Below are 23477 nucleotides of genomic sequence, written 5' to 3'. Positions count from 1 at the left end.
CCCATGCTTAAGGAGTGTAACCAGCCACCAGAGAAAGTGTACACACAAAAAAGTGGGCGGCTCCTAATAAACACAATTCGGGAGAAGTATTAAATATTCCTTTATTAAAATCTCATGTATCGAAATATGATTGTAAATCCAAAAGTATATAAAACCCCCGGGAGTACAGAACATATAAACAGCGTGTACTAAATAGAACACAGAGTATCAGATAAATAGTGTATATACACAAATAAGTAAATTTAATGAAAAATTCTCTGATAATATCTCAACTGGTGGGTATACACCTAACTCCAATGCATCTGCAAAAACGTGTCATTGACCAAGTCAGAAGGGACCCAATTGACAACAATGTGTGAGGTCACTGAAGATAAGTGAACGCTGAATGCACAAGCAGCAATTGTAGCAATGATGGAATGGAAGATGGATGGCCCAGTGTAACTAAGTAGTTTTCAATGTTCCACAGTACACTTGGGTGTACACTTTCAGTGTTGACTGTGTGATCGTGTGGTGTAAGGGTTACTTAATCATCCACTGTACTCACTGTCCTCCTGTAAGTCCTGCCGCTCCAGCGGCTCTCAGGCACTGTTAGCTTCAGCAGTGTTGGACTGGTTCCTGGCACATAAAAGACCGTCCCTCTCTGTGGAAGCTCCGTTCACAGCCCTCTGAGTCTCTCGCTCCCAGAAAGCTGCACAGGTCACATGGGGTGGCTGCTGATGTTGGTGTGTGAGCCGGGAGAGTCTGTAAGTATAAATCCCAGGGGGTGAGTGATGATGATCACTGGGCTCAATATTCTCAGCTGATGATCCATGTCCTCAACGCGTTTCTCCGCACACTGTCGGCTTTTTCAAGAGGCAGAAAAAGCCGACGGTGTGCAGAGTGGTCCAGTTTATCACTTTTCAGAGCTTAGTACATCTCCCCCAAAGTCCCAACCAATCTGCTCCTAACTGTCATTTTTCAAACACAGCCTGTGACATGGCAGTTAGGAGCTGATTGGTTGGGACTATATCTCCATTCACCTTATCCCCACTCAAGGCTTAGTAAATAGACCAAATACCACAAAGACCCTCAAGGCTTCTCGTAAAATAACAAAGTTATGACATATTTACTGAAAAAAAATCAAATAATTAGAATATACTTTATTCTCAGAACAAAACGTTTTTTTAAATTCACTTATTATTATAAGTAAATAAAATCTATTTTGAATCTATAATACATTTTTTGTGCACATTAATGGTTATGGAAAGTGATACCCAATTCAGGCCTCTCAGCTCCAATGCACATGTGCATTCAGGTCACACATAACTGGCAAAGAGTTAACTCTTAACTCTCTGTGGGGTCTATTTACTAAGACTCCACACACCGTGGAGTTAATGCCACTCCTGCTTCGCCTGCTACCGCTGCGAAGCAGGAGCTGGCTACTGTGGGTGTTACTAATAATCAGGGGCATATCTTCCTATTGGCCAGGATGGCCCTCACCAGGGGCGCCGTTGCCGCCTGCAGTCCGTTCTATCCCTGCTGCCCGCCCCAGTGATTTCCTGGCTTCCCGGCACTTAGTATTCACATACACACTGAGTCTGTCACAATCACTACAGAGTGACCCCTTAGTGACGTGTTACATCACACACCATGTGTGCTTTGATAGAGAGGACACATGCCTATTGGAGGCATCTAGATGCCCTTCACAGCAGGGAGCAGTCAGGGCATGTGCTGCACTGCTTACTCTGTCGGCCGGGACCTGTGGGGGTGAGGATTGCGCAGGCAGGAGGAGTGTACAGCAGCGCGAGGACTTGGGCCGGGGAAGTTGGGATCTGTCTGTGATGGAGTGATGAGGGCTGACTGAGGAAGGTGATGTGGCTGTGGACTGAGGTAGGTGATGGGGCTGAGGAAGGTGATGGGGCTGAGGGCTGGCTGAGGAAGGTGATGTGGCTGTGGGCTGAGGAAGGTGATGTGGATGTGAGCTGAGGAAGGTGATGTGGCTTTGGACTGAGGAAGGTGATGTGGCTGTGGGCTGAGGAAGATGATGTGGCTGTGGGCTGAAGAAGGTGATGTGGCTGTGGCCTGAGGAAGGTGATGGGGGCTGAGGAAGGTGATGGGGCTAGGAGCTGGCTGAGGAAGGTGATGGGGCTGGGGGTTGGCTGAGGAAGGTGATGTGGCTGTGGGCTGAGGAAGGTGATGGGGCTGTGGGCTGAGGAAGGTATGGGAAAGATTTCTGGACTGCACAACCTGACTATATATATGATGGGAGGTGCTAGATGTGGCTGTGAGCTGAGGAAGGTGATGTGGCTGTGGGCTGAGGAAGGTGATGTGGCTGTGGACTGAGGTAGGTGATGGGGCTGAGGAAGGTGATGGGGCTGAGGGCTGGCTGAGGAAGGTGATGTGGCTGTGGGCTGAGGAAGGTGATGTGGCTGTGAGCTGAGGAAGGTGATGTGGCTTTGGACTGAGGAAGGTGATGTGGCTGTGGGCTGAGGAAGATGATGTGGCTGTGGGCTGAAGAAGGTGATGTGGCTGTGGCCTGAGGAAGGTGATGGGGCTGAGGAAGGTGATGGGGCTAGGAGCTGGCTGAGGAAGGTGATGGGGCTGGGGGCTGGCTGGGGAAGGTGATGTGGCTGTGGGCTGAGGAAGGTGATGGGGCTGTGGGCTGGCTGAGGAAGGTATGGGAAAGATTTCTGGACTGCACAACCTGACTATATATATGATGGGAGGTGCTAGATGTGGCTGTGAGCTGAGGAAGGTGATGTGGCTGTGGGCTGAGGAAGGTGATGTGGCTGTGGGCTGAGGAAGGTGATGTGGCTGTGGGCTGAGGAAGGTGATGGGGCTGAGTAATGTGATGTGGGCTGAGGTAGGTGATGGGGGCTGAGGAAGCTGATGGGGGCTGAGGAAGCTGATGGGGGTTGAGGAAGGTGATGGAGCTGGCTGAGGTAGGTGATGGGGGCTCAGGAAGCTGATGCCGGCTGAGGAAGGTGATGGAGCTGGCTGAGGAAGGTGATGGCGCTGAGGATGGTGATGAGAGGCTGATGGGAGTGATGAGGCTGAGGGAGGTGATGAGGGTCTGAGGATGGTGATGAGGACAGTTATGAGGGGCTGAGGATAGTGATGAGGGGCTGAGGAGAGTGTGAGTACAATGATGGGCTGAGGAAGGGAGTGGGACCAAAGAGCTCATTCAGACCCGATCGCTAAGCAGCGGCCGCTCGCTTGCAAAAGGGGCCGGGTATGCAAGTCAAGCGATCACACTTTGCGGTGTAAGAACACCCTCTATGTCCTAGAGAGCAATGGCAGTGAGCGTATGCAGGACTATAAAATCTCCCACCTGTCATTCGCTGCACACGTCATCTCCAGGAAGTATGTATTTAATCGAGAACATCGACGGCCATCGGTGCTGCTAGCAGAGCTTGTGATAGACCCTACCCTCCCGCAAGCAGTTCAGGCTAAAAAACAACCAAGTGACATGTTCAATGATGCTACTTTGCTAATTATGCACAACCAGTAAACTCTGTTCTGACGCCCAGACACGCCTGCATTCGCACATCCACACCCCCGTTCACAAGCACCTTCCCCTGTTACCACCCACAAACGGCGCTATCTGTCACTCAAAGTAGCGGCCAGTCTATGTGCAACGAGCGCTCAATTCCCAATCGCTAAGACTGGCTTGCGCACGTGCATTGCAAACCATACGCATGCGCAGATGTGCGATTATCGACAAGAGCGAGTGGCCGCTGCTTAGCGATCCAGTCTGAATGAACTCCCAAGTTCCAACCCACTGGCCTAGTCTGGACTCTCTGGAGGGAGACACTCACTGGTCTGGACTTTCTGAAGCGACTGGAGGCTGGTCTCCTGCAATTAGCTCTCCAGCTATCTGTGGCAGCCCAGCAGGTGAGATTACTCAGTCCTCTGTTGGGGGCTGGAGGGAATTAATGTTTTTATTTATCTTCTTGCTGTGGGGGCAATGAATCAGTGTGCGTTATTTTATTTCCAATGGGAGCAATCATTGGAGGGGGGCACCAGTCCCTTAGTTTTCCAGGGGCGTTCAGACCCATAGATACACCCCTGCTAATAATAGACCTGCGAGGAGGGTGAATCTTAAGTCACCCCATCGGCGGTGTAAGCAGCATAGTATAGACATAGGACTCACCAGGTCCCCAGAGTCCCGTGCATAGGAAGGAGAGAGGAGTTTTTTTTTTTAACAAACTTTATTAACAAATGTTCAAACTGACACAGTGAGGAGAAGCAGATACCGCAGCTACAGGAGGCGGTATCATCAGCGCTGGAGAGGGCACCCGACGGTAAGTGCCCTTTCACCTGCGACACTTAGGGGTTTATTTACTAAAGGGAGATAAGGGGTTAGAAATGCTAAAGGCAGAGAAAATCCCTGTACATATCGCTTCTCAGTATGTACTAAAGGGATTTTCTCTGCCTGGAGCCTGCCAGTGCTAAGTGCAGGCCACAATATTGCACTGCACCTGGGGCACTTAGCGCTGCCATAGACACCTATAATAAGAGAAAGATATCCCATTACTCAAAGTTTTCACATTTAGAGCTGTTGCTAGGCTGCATAATTATATTGATAAGTGACTAGAAATGCTTTTTTAACAGCTAAACTATTTATAGGCAGAAATTAAAAATAGTGCATTTGCCTTTTAAAGCTGTGCATGGTACAGTACATTACATTATCTGAAAGGAATCATTGCTTGCAATTGATATATACTCCCTCTAGACCAAACTATTATAGCTCTGATTTGCTAATAGGGCTCGGTACTGGTGTTGTTGCCCAATGCTATCAGATTACATTTGCAGGTATAATGAACTCATGCAATGAATAATATGGCCTTAAATAAAGGGTAAATATGTCTTTATTTAAAAATCAGAAATTCTACTGTTTTCTTTCAGAAAGGCAAATATTTCAGAAGGGTGCTCTGTGCTGTAATGAATCATGGTGTTGACACTAGTGAATGGCTTTTTGACCCACGGGTAAATTAAGAAGTGCTATGTATCTCTTACTATTTCCAGAAACAGGATACACAGAGCAACAAGAGTGTGGTCACAAGGCAGAATGCTCTAACAGGGCTGGACGAGAGCAGTGCCAGGGAAGAAGATGATGATGGACTGCAGACCTAGATCAGGATTTCTCTCATATTAATAGCGATTTTCCAATTGTATATATAGTAGGGTTATACAAACTGTCACTCCCCAGCTTCTGCGGAACTACAATTTCCAGCATGCCAGCTTCTCATATTTTCTAGCTTCTGGTTTATCTGACATATATGGTTTCAGGTTTAAAAAAGAGGTTTAACCTGGAACCGCACCCAGTCACCTCTGTCAGTGGGCCATACCATCTAACATGCCTGGCAGTTAGGACAAAAGTGCTCGCTTACAGTATGGCCCGACTGTCCCCCAGAATTGGGACTGTTCCTCCTAAAGGGGAGGAGTGTTTTATATAAAGCAATTTGTATTTTATATTTATCGGTCATTTAATGCAACAACTTGCTACGTCTGCTCGGATATGTAACATTATATTTGCTGAATACTTTAAGCTGGACATGACATTCTCTGAGTTAAGATATTTTTGCTAATTCCCATGAGTGCTTGTGTTTCAAATATGTAATTTAATTAACAGTGTTCTAAGCCAAAGCAAAGGTTTACTGTCTATAGGTTTTTTTCTTGCACTGATAACTGCTATAAATGAATAAACCTGGCTCATCTACTCTTGCACAAAGTAAGAGGATTAATTAGTTGTGGCACATTGCGAGAGACAGCTTTTCCCATGCCAGGTTGGAGATCAGAGCACACTGAGAGCTACTTCAAAGCTAAGGTTCTTATCTGACATGAGACATGACCTTTATTGGCATAAAAATAATAACTGAAAGGTGCATGGTATCTTAGACAAATTTTGTTAGATAACATTGAGTCATTTTTATCAGTTGATAAAAGGCCCTATTGCTGGCAAAACAAGAATTTTGCCAGCAATATAGTTTTTTTTTGCCTCGCCCCATACATTAAAGGGTTACTGCTGGCGATTACACTGCTATGCTGACAATAACTCCTGCTGGAGTTAACTTTAACCGGCATTGACTTCCTCATCCCTTTGCATGGGGGAATCAACTTAACAAGTATAGCAGCATCTCAGGATGGGTTGGGTACAGGATGCCAACGCTTGAGATCCCGACGGTCAGAATCCCGACGCTGGCATCTCGACAGGGTAGGATACCGACACCAGCTGTCGGTTTGTATCCCAACCCTCCCCCAGTCCCTACCTCTCCCTCCCCGGTACCTGAACCTAAACACCCCCTCCCCACTATCTAAACCTAACCCTGCCCCCCAATGCCTAACCCTAACCCTCCCCCTAGTGCCTAATCCACCCTCTAACCCCGCTACTTACCTTCGGGATGCCGGCGGTCAGGATGCCAGTGCCGGGATTCTGATTTCGGCACTGGCATGGTGAGTGCTGGAATCCCTGCGGTCGGTATTATGACCGTATCCCCTCAGGAAAGCAATAGCGATAACAGATTAATATAATTGGAAAACAAAATAAATAAAAATAACTGTAGCTTTTTTTAATAAATGGGCCTACACATCACACTCACCTACTCTTTCTTCATGCTGTAATGCCATGATGACGCGATCCATAGTGAATCATCATAGTAGTGGACAGAATCCAGGAGGATGGTATTCTTGCAAAATCATGGGATATCTGCAGACTAGCCTGATAAAGAAGTAAGTTACCATTTACTTGACCATGTCACTATTGCCGCAACAGCTCAGTATCTCTCCACAGTCCAACAATATTTCATGCTGAATTGCTGCGATAAGTTATTTTTCCACCGCAACAACAGATTAGCCGTATCGTCTATGTAATGAGGCCATTGATAAAGAAGTTATCTTTAATATTGCACATACACAACATTTTTATCAGCCTTTTGTAACAAGGGCAATCATTTTACAGTTGACACTGCTATAGGACCACTAAGAAAATGTACTATACGTTAGTGACTGTCCCCTCCACATACTGATGCCCCTAGGTGGTGGGGAAAGACCATGTAGCAAACACAAAAAAAATAAGTTAATAACATCAATATAATGTAGAGACATTTTAGTGCTGCCAAGCATATCCTTGATTTCCTATTATGTAATATGTGCCTTTCAATGACCTTGTTTACTGACAGGTTGGAGAAATGTCATGTTACTTTATATAACTTACAGAAATGGTTCCGGGAGGAGGCGGCCAGCTTGGCACAGCGAGGGGGGGGGGGGCGTGAGGTGATTTTGAGGGCAGGGCCAGGGGCGCCAAGAGGGGGGGAACGGGTACTATTTACCCGGGCCCGGGCTTCCTGAGGGGCCCAGAGGGGACCCAGGTCCACGGCGCTGCCCCCCTCCATTCTCTCTCCATCACAGCAGCAGCCACAGCAGTTTCTTAAGCCTGTGGGGGGGCGATCACACTGATCGTGCCCCCCCGACTTTGCGCCAGGCTGAGGGGCTCACAGCACCCCGTTTGTTTGTTTTTGCTCAATGGGCATGGCCACACCTACCGCGATTAGGCCCTCTTCACATGGGCCCAGCGGGGCTCTCTACGACCCTGGGAGGGGCCAGGGGCGTGGCCGCACAATCGTGTCATCGCAGCCCCACCCCTGCTACACAATGCCGAGCTTACCAAGATGACGTGATTTAGCACGAATCACGTCATCAGCTCCTCCCGCCACTGATGCAAGGAGGGAGCAGATGCAGCAGGGGGGGGAGGTGCAAGTGGGCAGCGCCAGCCGAGAGACTTGCCCACTCTTTTGGGAGAGTAGGCAAGTATGCTACTATTGCTCCACTTCCAAGAGGTATTGGCCCCGTTCCCTATGTGTGACAGTCAGTGCCCTATTATGGATTTCCATGGGCTGGGCTCTCCATGTCATTAGGCTCTTCCCTTGTCCATCATTATAGCCCCGCACCTGCGTACGGACCTGCAAATTCCCCCGTATAATGTCCCCATCTTTCCCACTTCAATAGGAAGTGGGCAGGAGACAAAGATCCACCTACTCATACGGGGATGTGGGGGGCTACCCTAAAAATTGGGAGTCTCCTACAACTTCCAAGAGAGTAGGCAAGTATGCTACTACTACTACTACTACTACTACTACTACTACTACTTCTACTACTACTACTAATAATAATACATTTACATATAAAGGAAATTTATACCAAGAAAACCTGTTTTTTAAATCACTTTCACACACATAAATGAAGCTCTTCCTTATCCTCTGACTCAGGAGTTGCTGTGGGTGTTATGCGGTGCTTTTAGCCACCTCTCATGGAGAACTCTTGTAGCGTGATGTGACCTGCTTATAGTGGTAACATTAAAGCTGGGTACACACAATGTGATGGTGCGACCCAGCGATGGGGCGATGTGATGTAATGATACATCGCAAGCGCCATACACACTGCACATTCCAGTGTACGACGTCGCGATATGTTGTTACATGCTGCGTGCAACAGCGCCGTGTCGGGCGTACACTCTATATGAAATGTACAATATATTATTTTGTTCCGATCAGAACTATATATATATTGTAAATTTGTAATATATATTGTGTACCCACCTTTACTGCTCTTCCAGTACACTTAAATACAGTGTTATTTTTCTGCTGTGGATCAGGTCATACTTGGCAGTCAGACCAGTATTATAATTATGGAGACGCCGATTTGGGTGTGAAATGTAAGATTGGGATGAGTTTTATACGAAAGGAAGAACACATGCTCCTCATACACAAAAGCCAGACCCTCATATGCTGACAATGAAAATAGTCCAGAATACACTAGTTGTTGTCAGTAGAATAGATAGGAATCTCTTTTATTTAAAGAATGGAATCTGCATTTCTTGCTTAATGTAAGTGACCCACAAATCTGGATTTCATGTAAGGGCTGGCCTCCTGGCTGCATATACCTGGGGGTAAATTTACTAAGAATCGAGGCTTTGAGAGTTTGCTTTTTTTTCAACTCGATCAGCTTCACTGAAACTCGGGAGATTTGAGGCTCCTGAGACTCGCAAATTTACCAAGAAGTGAGTTTAGCTGAGAGTGAGATGGCCGATGGTGAAGCAGAACGAGATTACTCCCCCGAGTAGCAGGTTTTGCAGGAGATTACTCACCCGAGATTGCAGTGTCTTCTCTCTGCAAAACTCTCCTGAGCAAGCAGCCTGCACATATCAGTGAGATAGCTGCTTGTGGTCTAGCCTGTATAAAAATTGGTTAAAAGTAAAAAAAAAAAAAAATGACATAGGGCCCCCTTCCTAAAGCGTAACCAGCCCTGGACTTGCCAGTCAATCCTGGTTCTTAAAATTACGGGGAACAAAACGAGTAGGGTTCCACCGTAAGTTAAGAACCAGCACCAGACAGCAGGACCAGACCTGGTTTTAAATATAGGGATAAAAAATTTGGTGTGAGATACCCACTATATTTAGAACCAGCTCTGAGCACTTTCTAGCGGGGGGGCTGATGCCACAGCCAGGGGAGTCCTATCACCGGGCCCCCCAGCCGGAGCATCAGTCCTGACCGCTAGTCAGCCCAGGCCAGGGATCCCTGGGGAGTTGGGGACCCCCCAATAAAGAGGTCCCCCTCTCCAGGGCACCCCTGGCTTAGGCCGATAGCCCGGGGCTATGCCCGCCACCCCTGGGCGGTGGGTTGCGGGTTGATAGTGTAGGTGTAGTGTGTAAAAAATAGAATAATTCACATTGTTTTTACAGTGGAACTACAGGTCCCCGCAAGCCTCCCCAGCATGCTGGTACTTGGAGAACCACAAGTACCAGCATGCGGGGCATTAAGGGCCCACTGGTATGTGTAATTCACCTGTAAAGAGATGTGTAAAAAACACAATACTCACCTTTTGTCCCACGATGTTCTCCGCAGTAATCCAAATAGGGCCCCGGACACACTGTAACTACACGCTACTGCATGTTGTTACAGTAAAGGTGCCCATCCACTAGGCGATTTTGACAGGCGATTGCACGATAACAACGATGTTATCATGCAATCGCTTTCAAATAGTTCACAAATCGGGCAGTAAAATGTTAAAAACGACCAGCGATGCGCGTGCCCGCTGGTCGTTTTTAACATCTATCATCCCCGAACATGACGGTCAACCTGACGACTGCTGTCAGGTTGCCGTGTTCGGGGATGATTGATCTGCACACTGAACGGAATCAGTATGATGGCCGGCGGTTCAAATCCTGACAGCGGCTGTCCAGCAGCACTGAAAATCCTGATCGTTCCCAGGTAAGTATTTTCCACCCCTATTCTACCCCCTAACCCTAGCCCTCCCTTAGGGGTGCCTAACCCTAACCTCTCCCCCAAGTGCCTAACTCTAATCCCCCCTCTAAGTGCCTAAACCTAACCCCTCCTTCCACTGCCACCTAAACCTAAGTCCCCCGGGGGGGTGCCTAACCCTAACCTCCCCCCGGGGGTGCCTAACCCTAAACCCCCTTCCCCTAGCCTAATCCTAACCTCCTGGGGGGTGCCTAACCCTATCTCCCCCCCCCCCCCCCGGGAGCACCTAACCTAATCCTCCCTCCCCCGCGGCTGTACGTGCCCGGCGTCCAACTTACCTTCGATCGGTATGCCGCGTGTCGGGCTCCCGGCGTAGGTCTAATGACAGGCATCGGGATTTCAACGCCTGTCATTAGACACTTGCCGGGATTAGACAGTCGGGAAGCCGGTGGTCGGGATTACGTCCCTCGGCTTCCCGACTGCTACCCCACTGAACGTTTGAATGTTCAGTGTATGCACTTCACCCCTAGGGGGACGACGGCACGATTATGATGTCGTAATCGTGCCGTCGTCCCTGCATCTAGTAGTGGATGGGCAGCATAACGCTAGTGACAGCTCTGGGCTTGAGCTATCATTAGTGCCGGGCTCTCAGCCAATCAGCGGCGGCTTCCATTAGCGGCTACTCATTGGCTGTGACCCACATGGAGTAGCTGCTCATTGGCTAAGTCCACGTGGGTCCCAGCCAATGAGCGGCCGCTAATGGAAGCCGCCGCTGATTGGCTGATGGCCCGGCACTAATGATAGCTCAAGCCCAGAGCTGTCATTAGTGTTACTGTAACAATATGCTGTAGCGTGTAGTTACAGTGTGTCTGGGGCCCTATTTGGATTACTGCGGAGAACATCGTGGGACAAAAGGTGAGTATTGGATCTTTTTTTCAGGTACTTCCAATGCATACTTTACGTTGAGAAGGGGACGTGAACATCTGGCAGCAGGTGAGTATGTGTGAGTGTGTATGGATGTAATAGATCTTTCTTTTCACGGTGTGTGTTGTGTTTTTTACACATTTCTTTACCGGTGAATTACACGTACCAGTGGGCCCTTAATGCCCCGCATGCTGGTACTTGTGGTTCTCCAAGTACCAGCATGCTGGGGAGGCTTGCTGGGACCTGTAGTTCCACTGTAAAGACAATGTGAATTATTCTATTTTTTATACACTACACCTACAACCCGCCACCATATCAACCCGCCACCCACCGCCCAGGGGTGGCGGGGATAGCCCTGGGCTATCAACCTAGGCCAGGGGTGCCCTGGAGAGGGGGACCCCTTTATTGGGGGGGTTCCCAACTCCCCAGGGATCCCTGGCCTGGGCTGACTAGCGGTGAGGACTTATGCTGCGGCTGGGGGTGCCCGGTGAAAGGACACCCCTGGCTGTGGCATCAGCCCTCTGCTAGAAAGGGCTCAGAGCTGGTGTTAAATATAGTGGGTACCTCTCGCCAAATTTTTTAACCCTATATTTAAAACCAGGTCTGACCCTGCTGTCTGGTGCTGGTTCTTAAATTACGGTGGAACCCTACTCGTTTTGTTCCCCGTAATTTTAAGAACCAGGACTGGCTGGCAAGTCCAGGGCTGGTTACGCTTTAGGAGGGGTTCCCTATGTCATTTTTTTTTTACATTTAACCTTTTTTACACAATTTACAGGCAGAAACATACATGGATCACAGTGATCTGTGTATGTTTCTGCCAAACTCGCAGATCACAGGCAGGTGTATTTATTTCACGAGTTTTAACAGGGGAGTTTTCCATCTCATGAGAGTTTAGAAACTCTCTGGCCCTGATTCAGAGCCGGACGCTCTGACCAGAGCGCTCGCTCTGAATCAGGGCCCACCTCCATTAATATGGAGCGTCCTCCTGGACGCTCGTATAGCTGTGGGTCACCACCCACAGCATATACGAGCGTGCAGGATGATGGTCGCGATGGTCTTGACCATCGCGACCATCGAAACTGCAAGCAAAAGCCTGCGGTTGGGTTTTTCAACCGCAAGGCCAGGAGTGATTTTGGCTCTATCAGAGCCAAAATCACTCTCACTGACATCACTAGTGATGTCAGTGGGGCCGGCTTCAGACGGTAGGCGTTCCCTTGGGAACGCCTACGTCTGGCAGGCACGCCCCCGGCATGCCCACCAAAGGGGGCGTGCTGTCAGTCACCATCGACAGCACGCCCCCTTTGATGAGACACTCCGAGCGAAGGAAAGTCCTTCGCTCGTCGGGTCTCGCGCATGCGCACGATGGAGCTCCCTCTGTCGTGCGCATGCGCAGTGGGGACCATCGACCCACTTGCGAGCGGAAAGCCGCTCGCGAGTGGGTCTGAATGAGGGCCTCTGCTTGGTAAATTACAGAATCCTATCTTCACTAGTGAAAAGGTTCTCGAGTTTTGCCGATGGTGAATTGAAGAGAGTTTGCTAACTCTCCAGTTTTTTCCTGTAGCAAAGGAGAACTCTCTCCCGAGTTTGTCATTAGTAAATTTGAGAGTGGAAAAAAATGACCAAACTCTCCAGAGATTGCAAACTCTCCTAGACTCGATTCTTAGTAAATTTACCCCCTGGTGTACTAAGAGTCACTGGCAACAGCTGACAATGATTGTACTTTTAAAACACAGTACAGGGTTTATGGGCTCTGGGCCTGATTCAGAGCCGGACGCTATTTGCGCTCGCTCGTTCAGAAAAAGGGGCCGGCTATTTAAATTGAGCGCTCGCTCTTTATGGTCTGTTGATGCCTCTATGTGTGAGCGAGCTGAACTGCTCGCAGTGCTTGTGGTAGAATTTTCCTACCGCAATCATGCGAACAGTTCAGACTAAGAGACAACCAAGTGACGTGGCCGATGATGCTGCTTTGTTAATTATGCACACCCTTAAAACGCCCGTTTTGACCTTTTGGCACGCCTGCGTTCGGATCTCCACTCCCTGTTTTCAAGCACCTTCCCCTGTTACCACCCACAAACGCCTCATCCTGTCACTCAAATTAGCAGGCACTCGCTATTTTGCGAGTGCTCGATTTCCGACTGCAATGACTGGTTGGCGCATGCGCATTACGACCCATACGCATGCACAGATGTGCGAACATCGCTCGGAGCGAACGAGCGGCCACTTACGAGCGGCTCTGAATCAGGCCCTCTGTCTCCCCAAACTGACAAAGACTGTTCAAAGATATTTTACATTATACATTCACAGAGAGTCACATAACATTACATATATATTTAAGGGGAAACATAAGTTGACTGTCTAGAGGAAAGTGGTTCCCGATGGTGTTAACCTTTGCTGCTCTGGTGCTCACCTCTCCTTGACCATGGGAATGACAGGGAACACAGGCCCTCATTCAGAGCCACTCGCAAACAGCAGTACGCTCGTTGCGTTCCGATGTTGACTAACCACGCATGCGTCGGTGTTACACTGCGCATGTGCGTACGGCAGATTGCGAGCTTTTTATCTGTCGTTCCTAAAATAGCGTACAGGAAGTGACATGTCAAATGTGATTGACAGAACAGGGCGTTTTTGGGTGTTGACGGGGGTGGAGATGGAAAAACGCAGGCGTGGCGAGGCGTTTTTGGGGCGTACATACATTAGCAGATGCGAACGTCAAATGTGTTCGGACCGTCACATACGTCACTGGAACATCCTCTTTCCCTTCAAAATGCTCGCACAGTTTAGGGTCTGGATTACTCGACCACATTGGCGATGGCCTTCTCCTCCGCCCCGGGACTCCACGATGTTGCAGCGATTAATCGCGGGCGGTCACAAAAGCAATTAGTGTTGTATTGAAAACCGGCTTGGTATGTGTTTGGAAAGCAGTTTATTGGGATAGCACAAAACCGTACGCAGGTGGAAATCATACCTGCTAATGTCAGGATTACACAATCAATTGGCGTACATTTTTTGGGGTTTTTTTTGGCCTCAATTTGTTGTTTATGGCCTATTGTGACAATAATGTCATCATGTTTTAATTAGCTCCCCTTTTTTTTTTTAATGTGCAATTTGCATCGTTATGTGTTTTTTTAAACGTTCCTTCAAGAGGCCTTTTTTTTATACAAATTAAATGGTTTTTGGTGTCCTTTTTTGCCTTTAGGGCCAGGATTAAATGTAACCCATTTGTCCAATAATGTCACAATACAATGTCAGATTTTTTTCATAAATTTATTGTTTAAACACAAACCAATTGGCATAATATTTTTTTTTAGTTTTTCTGCCCAAAATACTTTTTTTCAAAATAAAAAAAATCAATAACTGATAACATAAACGTACAAAAATAACTTAAAAACATTTCACAAGAAAGGAGAGGGAAGTTTTGACCAGAAAGGAATATGAGCCAAGCACAGAAGGAGTGTGGGAAAAGTCGCCATTGCTGTCACCGTTTTTTCGCCCGTTTGGATGGGGGAGGGTGGGCGCCAGACCGGGTCCGGGATGCCATCGGGCTGGCCTGTCCAGAGGCAGATGTTGTGGCCTCTGGACTAGGCACAGGGCTAGGCACATTTGGAGGATTGGCTGATGTTGTGCCAGAGGTGGAGGATCCTGATGTTCCGGCAGGAAGGGAGGTCGGCTCCACCATGTGCTGGCGAACGAGCTGCTCCAGGGCATCGGCGATGCGGATGTTGGCCCTGGTATTTTCCGCCAGGGCCTGACCAATGGTCACGTTGGCCGCAGCATTTTGCTCCAGGGCCTCAGCCACCCATAGCAGACTGGCGTCCATCCTCTGCAGAATCTCCGTATGGAAATCCGATTTGAAATTGAGTTCTGTGAGGAGGCCCACTGCCTGCGAGGGGGCACGCCCTGGACTGGCTTCTGCAGGGTCCTCAGCCGGATGTACTGGTTCCTCCCCTGCAGAGCCAGCAGAAATTCTGCGGCCAAGGCTTCCCTCTGGAGCAGACTCATCCGCCTGTGTCTCTGTTGGAAAAATGAGAAAAGACTCACATTAGAATCTACATATTGGCACAATAGCATTTCAGAGTTGGTGACATCACAATACTTACCTGGGCCAACATGAGGAGCCGCAAAGTCTGGCATGTCCGTATCCATGTTGGACACGCCAAACACCTCCACAGGCTGCACACACCCCTGTGCCAGCTCTTCTAAATCCGTCAACTCCAATGACACAGGGGTGGGACCCCCACCTGTCCCCCTTGCATGCCTAGCCCTGTCCGCGAGTTTTTGCTTTAGGCGATATTTGAAGTCGCCCCATCTGTGGGGAAAAATGGAAGCCATTATCCTTTGGTTTAAAATGGGGTTTGTTTTTAGGGGGGGCAAGGGTTTACTTACCGCCGTTTGACATCCCGGGCTAGACGGACATAATCACCCACCGTATTGACAGCAACGGCTACCTCTTCCCACATTCTCCACTTCTGGCTTAGACTCATATTCCTGTCTGCCTGTGGCAGGATGTCCATACACTTCTGGATCAAAACCTCCATCTCCTTTCTTGTGAAATGTGGCTGCCTTTTTTTTTTGGCCGCTTTGGCCGGAATACTGGGCCCAGCAGCCTCTTCCATGTCATCCTCCTCACCTATTTGTGTAAATTTACAGAATTCACAAAATCCCAACTTGCCTCATCTTATGTTTCAAATTAATCGTTGATAGAAAATGCATGAAAGACTTACCGCCTGACTCTTGGGCATTTTTTCCCTGGTCTGTCGCCATGTCTGCGGTCCAAACAAGAAATACACCAGAATTTGAATGTGTTTTCGTGACGTATTTATACATGCGTCCTTATTTTGCGGCCGCATCATTGATTGTGCGGCCCTATGATCCCTCCTTAATTTGTGCGGGAAACGAAACACTATTTATGGCTTGGTGTGTCTCAAGTTGAGGTGGCGTTTTTGGATTGTTGGAGGTTATCTTGGCTGGAGTTTATTGATTGTGTAGAAAGGAGTTGGAGGTTGGAGAATCGTTTGTTGGTTAGATTTGCGTTTTTTTTTCCGTTATCTTTGTTGGTTTATATTTTTGGGACCTCGTTTGTTGATTTGGTAAGTTTTGTGAAGTCTAACTTTTGTTCAATTGTTGTTTCATTGTGTTTCGTATATTTTGTAATTTTTGGATACCTAATTTATTCTATTTTAGATTTTGTTTATTTTCGACCCCAAAGACCTTTTGATTTTGCATCTTAGATATTTGCTCTTGGTAAGTCCATTTTTTATCTTGTATTAGCGAACTAATTAGCGCATTTTTAGTAGTTACTCTTGTGACTTGTATTAGCGAACTAATTAGCGCATTTTTAGTAGTTACTCTTGTGACTTGTATTAGCGAACTAATTAGCGCATTTTTAGTAGTTACTCTTGTGACTTGTATTAGCGAACTAATTAGCGCATTTTTAGTAGTTACTCTTGTGACTTGTATTAGCGAACTAATTAGCACATTTTTAGTAGTTACTCTTGTGACTTGTATTAGCGAACTAATTAGCACATTTTTAGTAGTTACTCTTGTGACTTGTATTAGCGAACTAATTAGCACATTTTTAGTAGTTACTCTTGTGACTTGTATTAGCGAACTAATTAGCACATTTTTAGTAGTTACTCTTGTGACTTGTATTAGCGAACTAATTAGCACATTTTTAGTAGTTACTCTTGTGACTTGTATTAGCGAACTAATTAACGCATTTTAAACAGCTTAATAATCATTCTAACTTTTTGATGGTTTAGCTTTCGCTTTTTGAGCCAACATTTCGACCCGTTTTGATGTACTGTGTTAAATGTTGCTTTGCGGTTTTGCTAAATGGGTGTTTGGCATATTTGAACTTTGGTCTAGCACAAAATGTATCCACAAAAATGCACAGAGTGAAATGTGTCAAGTAATTTTGTTGTTTATTTTCAGTTTGGACGTATCATGACAATACCCCAGCATGTAAGCAGCAATGGATGGTATCATCAAGCTAAGTTGTTTTAATATAGTTTTGGGGTGGGTCAAAAGCCTTACTTTTAAATTTTGGAATTTCAGGTTGATCTGGGGAGGATTGTTCTGGCCATGCTCCCGGAAGCCGACCAACCTCAATCTCATCCCAGGCGTAGGCATCGTAGGCATGCAAGGCCCCAGATATTTCGAACACGTGTCACCCTTTTTGGAATGCCCGATGATGAGGTTTTAAGACGCTACCGTCTACCTCCCAAAATCATCATAGACACTCTCTCATTAATAGAAAGTGATCTTGAGCGGCAAATTGATAGTCCAACAGCAATACCACCACTGATGCAATTTATGGCGGTGTTACATTTCTGTGCCTCAGGATCGTTTCAAACAACGGTGGGAATAGTGGCGGGCATCTCCCAATCCTCCTTTTCCCGGATCCTGAGGGCAGTGATGGAGGCACTTTTCAAGCACCTCCATCATTTTATTCAAATGCCTTTGGATATGGGTGCCCTTAGTGTGGCCAAGGCCAATTTTTACCAAATAGCTGGCTTCCCACACATCATAGGGGTTGTGGATGGTACTCACATACCACTTCAGCCTCCAGCACGGCTGGAGGCAATATTTCGAAACAGGAAACACTATCACTCCCTGAATGTAATGGTGGTATGTGATGCCTCCCTCCAGATCCTGTCCCTGAATGCTAAGTTACCAGGAAGTGCACATGACTCCTTCGTCATCCGGCAATCAGGGATATGGCAGAAATTAACCAACCTACAAGCTGGTGATGCGTGGCTTCTGGGTAAGTGGAGACCTTTAGTACATAACAATGTTAAGCTTGATACACAGTGTTCCTGATGTTGTCTCTTATTTTTCACAGGAGACAGTGGATACCCTTGCATGTCCTGGCTGCTCACTCCTTATTTGGCTCCCACACCAGGCCCACAAAGTGAGTATAATTCCGCACTTACAGCCACCAGGCAAGTGGTGGAGCGCTGTATCGGCCTTTTAAAAGGCCGATTCAGATGCCTCCACCGCTCTGGTGGCGAGCTCATGTATTTGCCGGATATGGTGTCGAAAATTGTGGTCCTGTGTGGGATATTTCACAACATCGCCATAAGGAGTGGTGTCCCAATGCAGCCAGAGGATGCCTTACCTGAGGATGGCCCCCCCGAGGTTGGTCGGAGGTCAGTATGTGGGGGGGCCATACGCGATGATGTGGTGGCCAGATTTTTTAGGTAAGTTTGACCCAAACTACAGTGTTTATACCTAATGTGTTTGTGTTTGTTTGCGAACATCTAATTTTTTTTTTTTTTTTCACCATCTTCTGTTTGTTCACATAATCTTTGCCACTCCAACGCTCACTACTTCCTGCTACCCTTACCAAACCTGGATCTGGTGATTTTGTCCATATATTCTGGAACCCATATCGCAACGCCATGTTTGTGGAATCATGTTGGCATGGTCCTTCGTCAACCAGTTCTTGATTGTTTTTTTTAATTAAATATTTTATTTGTATGTGTTGTATTTGAGATTATCACTGTTTTTTTGTTTTGGGACTGACCACTTTGATTTCTCATTTATGTTGTGAATAAATGTTTGGAAAGTGAAATGGTCTTCCTTTTTTTGGACGTTAACAGCAAGTGGAACCAGGTTAACACACCTTACAATTGACTAAGGGGTAATCCAGTACTGACACCAGTTGATGTAAACTGAAATATGTTTGCAGGTTCCCAACCCACACCAAAAGGAAGCCTGTCCAAACCTTTGGATTTTGAAGATTGGCCTAAGCAGCTTGCACACCAACTAGGAACCTGTAAAATAGCGAAATATCTAATTGACACTACACCCAAAAAGGGAAATGACATTGTTACTGTTATGTGTTTCTTGTGGCTGTTTAACATACAAATACAAAATACAATCTAACTTTTAAAAAAGGGAAATCCTTGCAGGAACAGTCTACTTATGTCAGGGAAAACTATTTGTGTTTTAGAAAAAAAGAATGAGCCAGAACGTATATTAGAACTACAAAATTTATTTACAAAACGAAAATAAACAAAAAAAACTACTGGCGAAGGATGCCAGACAGCCGGTCAAGGGCCACAAGAAGGCCAATTACATGTTGGCGCATCTGGCCAACACAATCCTCCACCTCTTGACGACACCTCTGTTCCTCTGTGGGTGAGAAAAGTGTGTGGATTAATAAAACAATAGGGAAGCCACATTAAAAAAACAAAAACACAACGAAATCACTCCTAAACCGAAAAAAAAAAAACCAACACAAAAAGGGGGTGCTATGTGTATATTGAAATCAGCAGGAAGAGGTAAAGGCAAACTGCTAAATCACCAAAAGTAAACCAAACAAGCACGAATAAAGGCACGACACATGATTACATACAAACAGTTTGTGGTTAAAAAAAATGAGAAATAAAAACATACCGGGAGCCAAAACGGGAGCTCCGGAAGTCCCTCCATGTTCCTCCTTGGAGGAGCCTTCATTCCCCAAAGAACGGGGAGGGGTAATGATGGACTCCGGGGAGGGGGTAATTGGAAGAGGGGTGGGTGGAGGAGAGGGGGAAGTGGGACGGAGGGGAAGGAGGCCCGACAGTTCCGGGAGAGGGTCTGGGAAGGCTGGGGAGGAGTGGGGTATAGGGGAAATATTTGGGGTGGAGTGTTGGCTGGGGGTTGGGGATAGTGGCCGGGAACGCCGTCTGGCCGGACGGTGACGGCGTAGTCTTGGCTGTCCTCCTAAAATATGTCAAACAAATTGAGGTTAGTTTCTGGGCAAATCCGGGCCCAAATTAAAAAAAAAAAACCACCAACAAAAAACATGCAAAAAGGAGTAGAATGAAAAAAACAGAAATAGAGGGAAAACAAGCACACGCTGATATGAGGACAAATAATTAATAGGACAGACAGGAAAACATGCACACGCAGATATGAGGACAAATAATTAATAGGACAGACAGGAAAACATGCACACGCAGATATGAGGACAAATAATTAATAGGACAGACAGGAAAACATGCACACGCAGATATGAGGACAAATAATTAATAGGACAGACAGGAAAACATGCACACGCAGATATGAGGACAAATAATTAATAGAACAGACAGGAAAACATGCACACGCAGTTTGCCCCACAAACACAAACATGAAAACCACAATACATAACACTTACTTTCAACGATCTGCATGCGAAAGCATGCCAGCAAGCGGGGCGTTCGCCGTTGCAGGTCTGACCACCTGCGCTCAAGCTGCCCGATGTTGCGGCGTGAACCCAACGACCGCAGGCGGGACCGTGCCTCCGCATACGCGGAGCGCTTCTGCCGGTTGGTGATGGGTGGAGGCTGGCTGGTGATCCGCCTATCCATCACCTCCGTAAGCACCAGCAGCTCGCGCCTGGTGAATGCGGAGGCTCTCATGATGGCAATGGAGTTTTTCATACAAAACATTTTTGATAAAGTGTGGCCAAAATTTCTGATTGGCTAATGTATTTTGGAAATTAACAGGAGCAATTTTATTGGTTAGTGTATGAGTCATGTGTTCAACAGGGCCAGAAATCTCTGGAGAGTTATGATAGGCTTGATGCAGTGACATGCGTTTGCAAATTTAAATAAAGAAATGAACCCCGGAAAATATGCGGGGATCCACAGCAATAGAACAATTGTTTAATTGTGGTTCACATGTTTTTTGAACAATAAAAGCGAATGTTCCATCCGTACGTATTCTGCGGGTAAACACAAACACGGACAAGAGTAAAGTTTCTTGCATTGTGTTGAAAAAAAACAAACAATTAAGCTAATTGATACATTGATTGGCATGATACGATTGAGGGAGGTAGGCAGAATAAAGGAGCAGGTAATCGACATCTGACAAGGCCACTTCCGGTTTCACTTGTGCGTGCGTTCCCTTCAAGCCATTTCGGGGATGTACGCTCGCTATTTCGCACGCTCGTTAGTTAGAGGAGGGGTCGCCGGAGTTTAGGGAGGAATTTTAGATGCGAACGAAAATACGAGCGAGCCATTGAATTTAAATATTTTTGTACGTACGCCTAACGTACGTGCGCCCGCTTGCGAGTGGGTCTGAATGAGGGCCACAGAGTGCTACATCAATGCAAACAGTAACAGTAAGTCACAATATTAATCTTTATTAAACTAAGAGCCTGCCTCGCTACATAATACTTTTCTTTCTCTGCATGTTTGATGTACTATGTTTATTGTTCTAGAGCACCTACAGAGCGGGAAATTATATTATGACTGTAATCCTAAAATTCCTGGAATAAGTAAATAAACGTATGAAAGTAGATCTTCAACAATGGCATAACTACCATAGGTGCAATGGGTGCAGCTGCTATGGGGCCCAGAGCTTAGGAGGGCCCATCTTCCTTGTCAAAGTTACATGTGTTATATACATTTGTTACACTCCTGATCTCCAATATCTATAACACAGAGGGGTAAAATGTATCCTGCCAAAAGTCTATTCCCCGAGGTGCAGCAATTGTAGAGAAAGGTACACTTGGAGGTCATGGATCAGCATGATTGTGTGAATGCAGCATCAGAGCTCTCTGTGTGTCAGGAGAGCTGCTGTATTTGAGACAGGTCAGACCTGCTGCAGGGGCTGCATGGCTGGTTGATGTGCATCGATGTTACAGATTTTACACAGGTATGCAACATCGGAAGCAGATGAGAAGGCAGCAGTGGGCGTCACTATGCTTGGATAAGCTTTAGAAGTATTAGCATATTTTCGCAGCTGCGGTCCATGCCAAATCGCAGCTTTGATCGGATTCAGTATGATTTATGCAGCCGGCAGTTCAAATCCCGACAGCGGCATCCCGGCAGCACTGAAAATTCTGATCATCCCCAGGTAAGTATTCTCCAACCTATTCTACCCCCTAACCCTAACCCTAACCCTCCCTTAGGGGTGCCTAACCCTAACCTCCCCCTAAGTGCCTAAACCTAACCCCCCCTTTCCCCGCCACCTAAACCTAAGTCCCCCAGGGGGTGCCTACCCCTAAACTCCCCCCGGGGGTGCTTAACCCTAACCCCCCCTTCCCCTAGCCTAAACCTCACCCTCCCGGAAGGGGTGCCTAACTCTAAGTCCTTCCCGGGAACCCTAAACCTAACCCTAAGCGCGGCTGTCTGCGCCTGTCGCCCGGCTTACCTTCGATCGGTAAGCCGGGTGTCAGGCTCCCAGCGTAGGGAAAATGACAGGCGTCGGGATTTCGATGCCTTTCATTTAACCCTTGCAGGGATTATACAGTCGGGAAGCCGACGGTTGGGATTCCGTCCATCGGCTTCCCGACTACTTCCCTTTGATTGCATTAGCGTTCATCACTGAATCAGGCCCTCAGTTATCTGTCTCTTGCAGTGCTATACAGCATTCAGACTCAAATATTATCTGGAGTGTACTTCAATTGTGCACAGCACTCAGCTTCAAATACATCATCTGCAGCCTGTATAGCACTGAGCTTCAAACATTACCTGCAATCTGCCTACAGTGTGCACATCACTCAGCTTCAAACATCATCTGCAGTCTGCTTCAATTGTGCACTCAACTCCAATACCATCTGCACCTGACTACAGGGTACATAGCACCCAACTCCTCCATCAGCAGCAGCCTGCCTCCCCTGGACTACCTATAGTCCAACCCTCCTGCATATTGACATATTTCTGATTGCCCACTCCATTGCTCCCTGTATAGCTGTCTGATGGCTGTTATATCATCAAGTCTTCCATGCATATCTCCCTTATTACACCCTTCATAGCTGCTTCATTGAGTCCTCCCTGTATATAACACTGAGCCCCTCACAATAAACATTGACCCCCAACACAGCTCACTCATTGACCACCTTACTGCTCCCTCACAGTTCACACTGACCCCCTCACTGCCCCTCTAACAGCACTCATTGTACACCTCATAGCATTCAAAATACATTGTTCCCCACAGAATAAAAAACATATTGCCCCTACAGGAAAAAAAATAAACACAATGGCCCCCACAGGATAATAAACACATTGCCCCCCCCCCCATAGAAGAAATCAAACACATTGCCCCACACAGGAAAAAATAAAACACAGAAAAAAAATTAAAAAAACAAACAAACATATTAGCAGACAAACAAACAAACACATTTGCCCCCACAGGAAAAACAAACACATTGGCCACCAAAGGAAAAATAAACATGATTGGCCCCCACAGGAAATAAAATACACACATGGCCGCACACAGGAAAAAATAAAACACATTGGCCCCCATGAAAAATAAAAAAAATAAAAATAAACACAGATTGGCCCCCAAAGGAAAACAACACAGATTGGCCCCTACAGGAAAACAATAATACATACATTA

The sequence above is a fragment of the Taudactylus pleione genome, unplaced genomic scaffold (genome assembly GCF_031769625.1).
Source record: "Taudactylus pleione unplaced genomic scaffold, aTauple2 ptg001207l, whole genome shotgun sequence".
Taxonomy (NCBI): domain Eukaryota; kingdom Metazoa; phylum Chordata; class Amphibia; order Anura; family Myobatrachidae; genus Taudactylus; species Taudactylus pleione.
Note: the sequence above shows the minus strand (reverse complement) of the source record.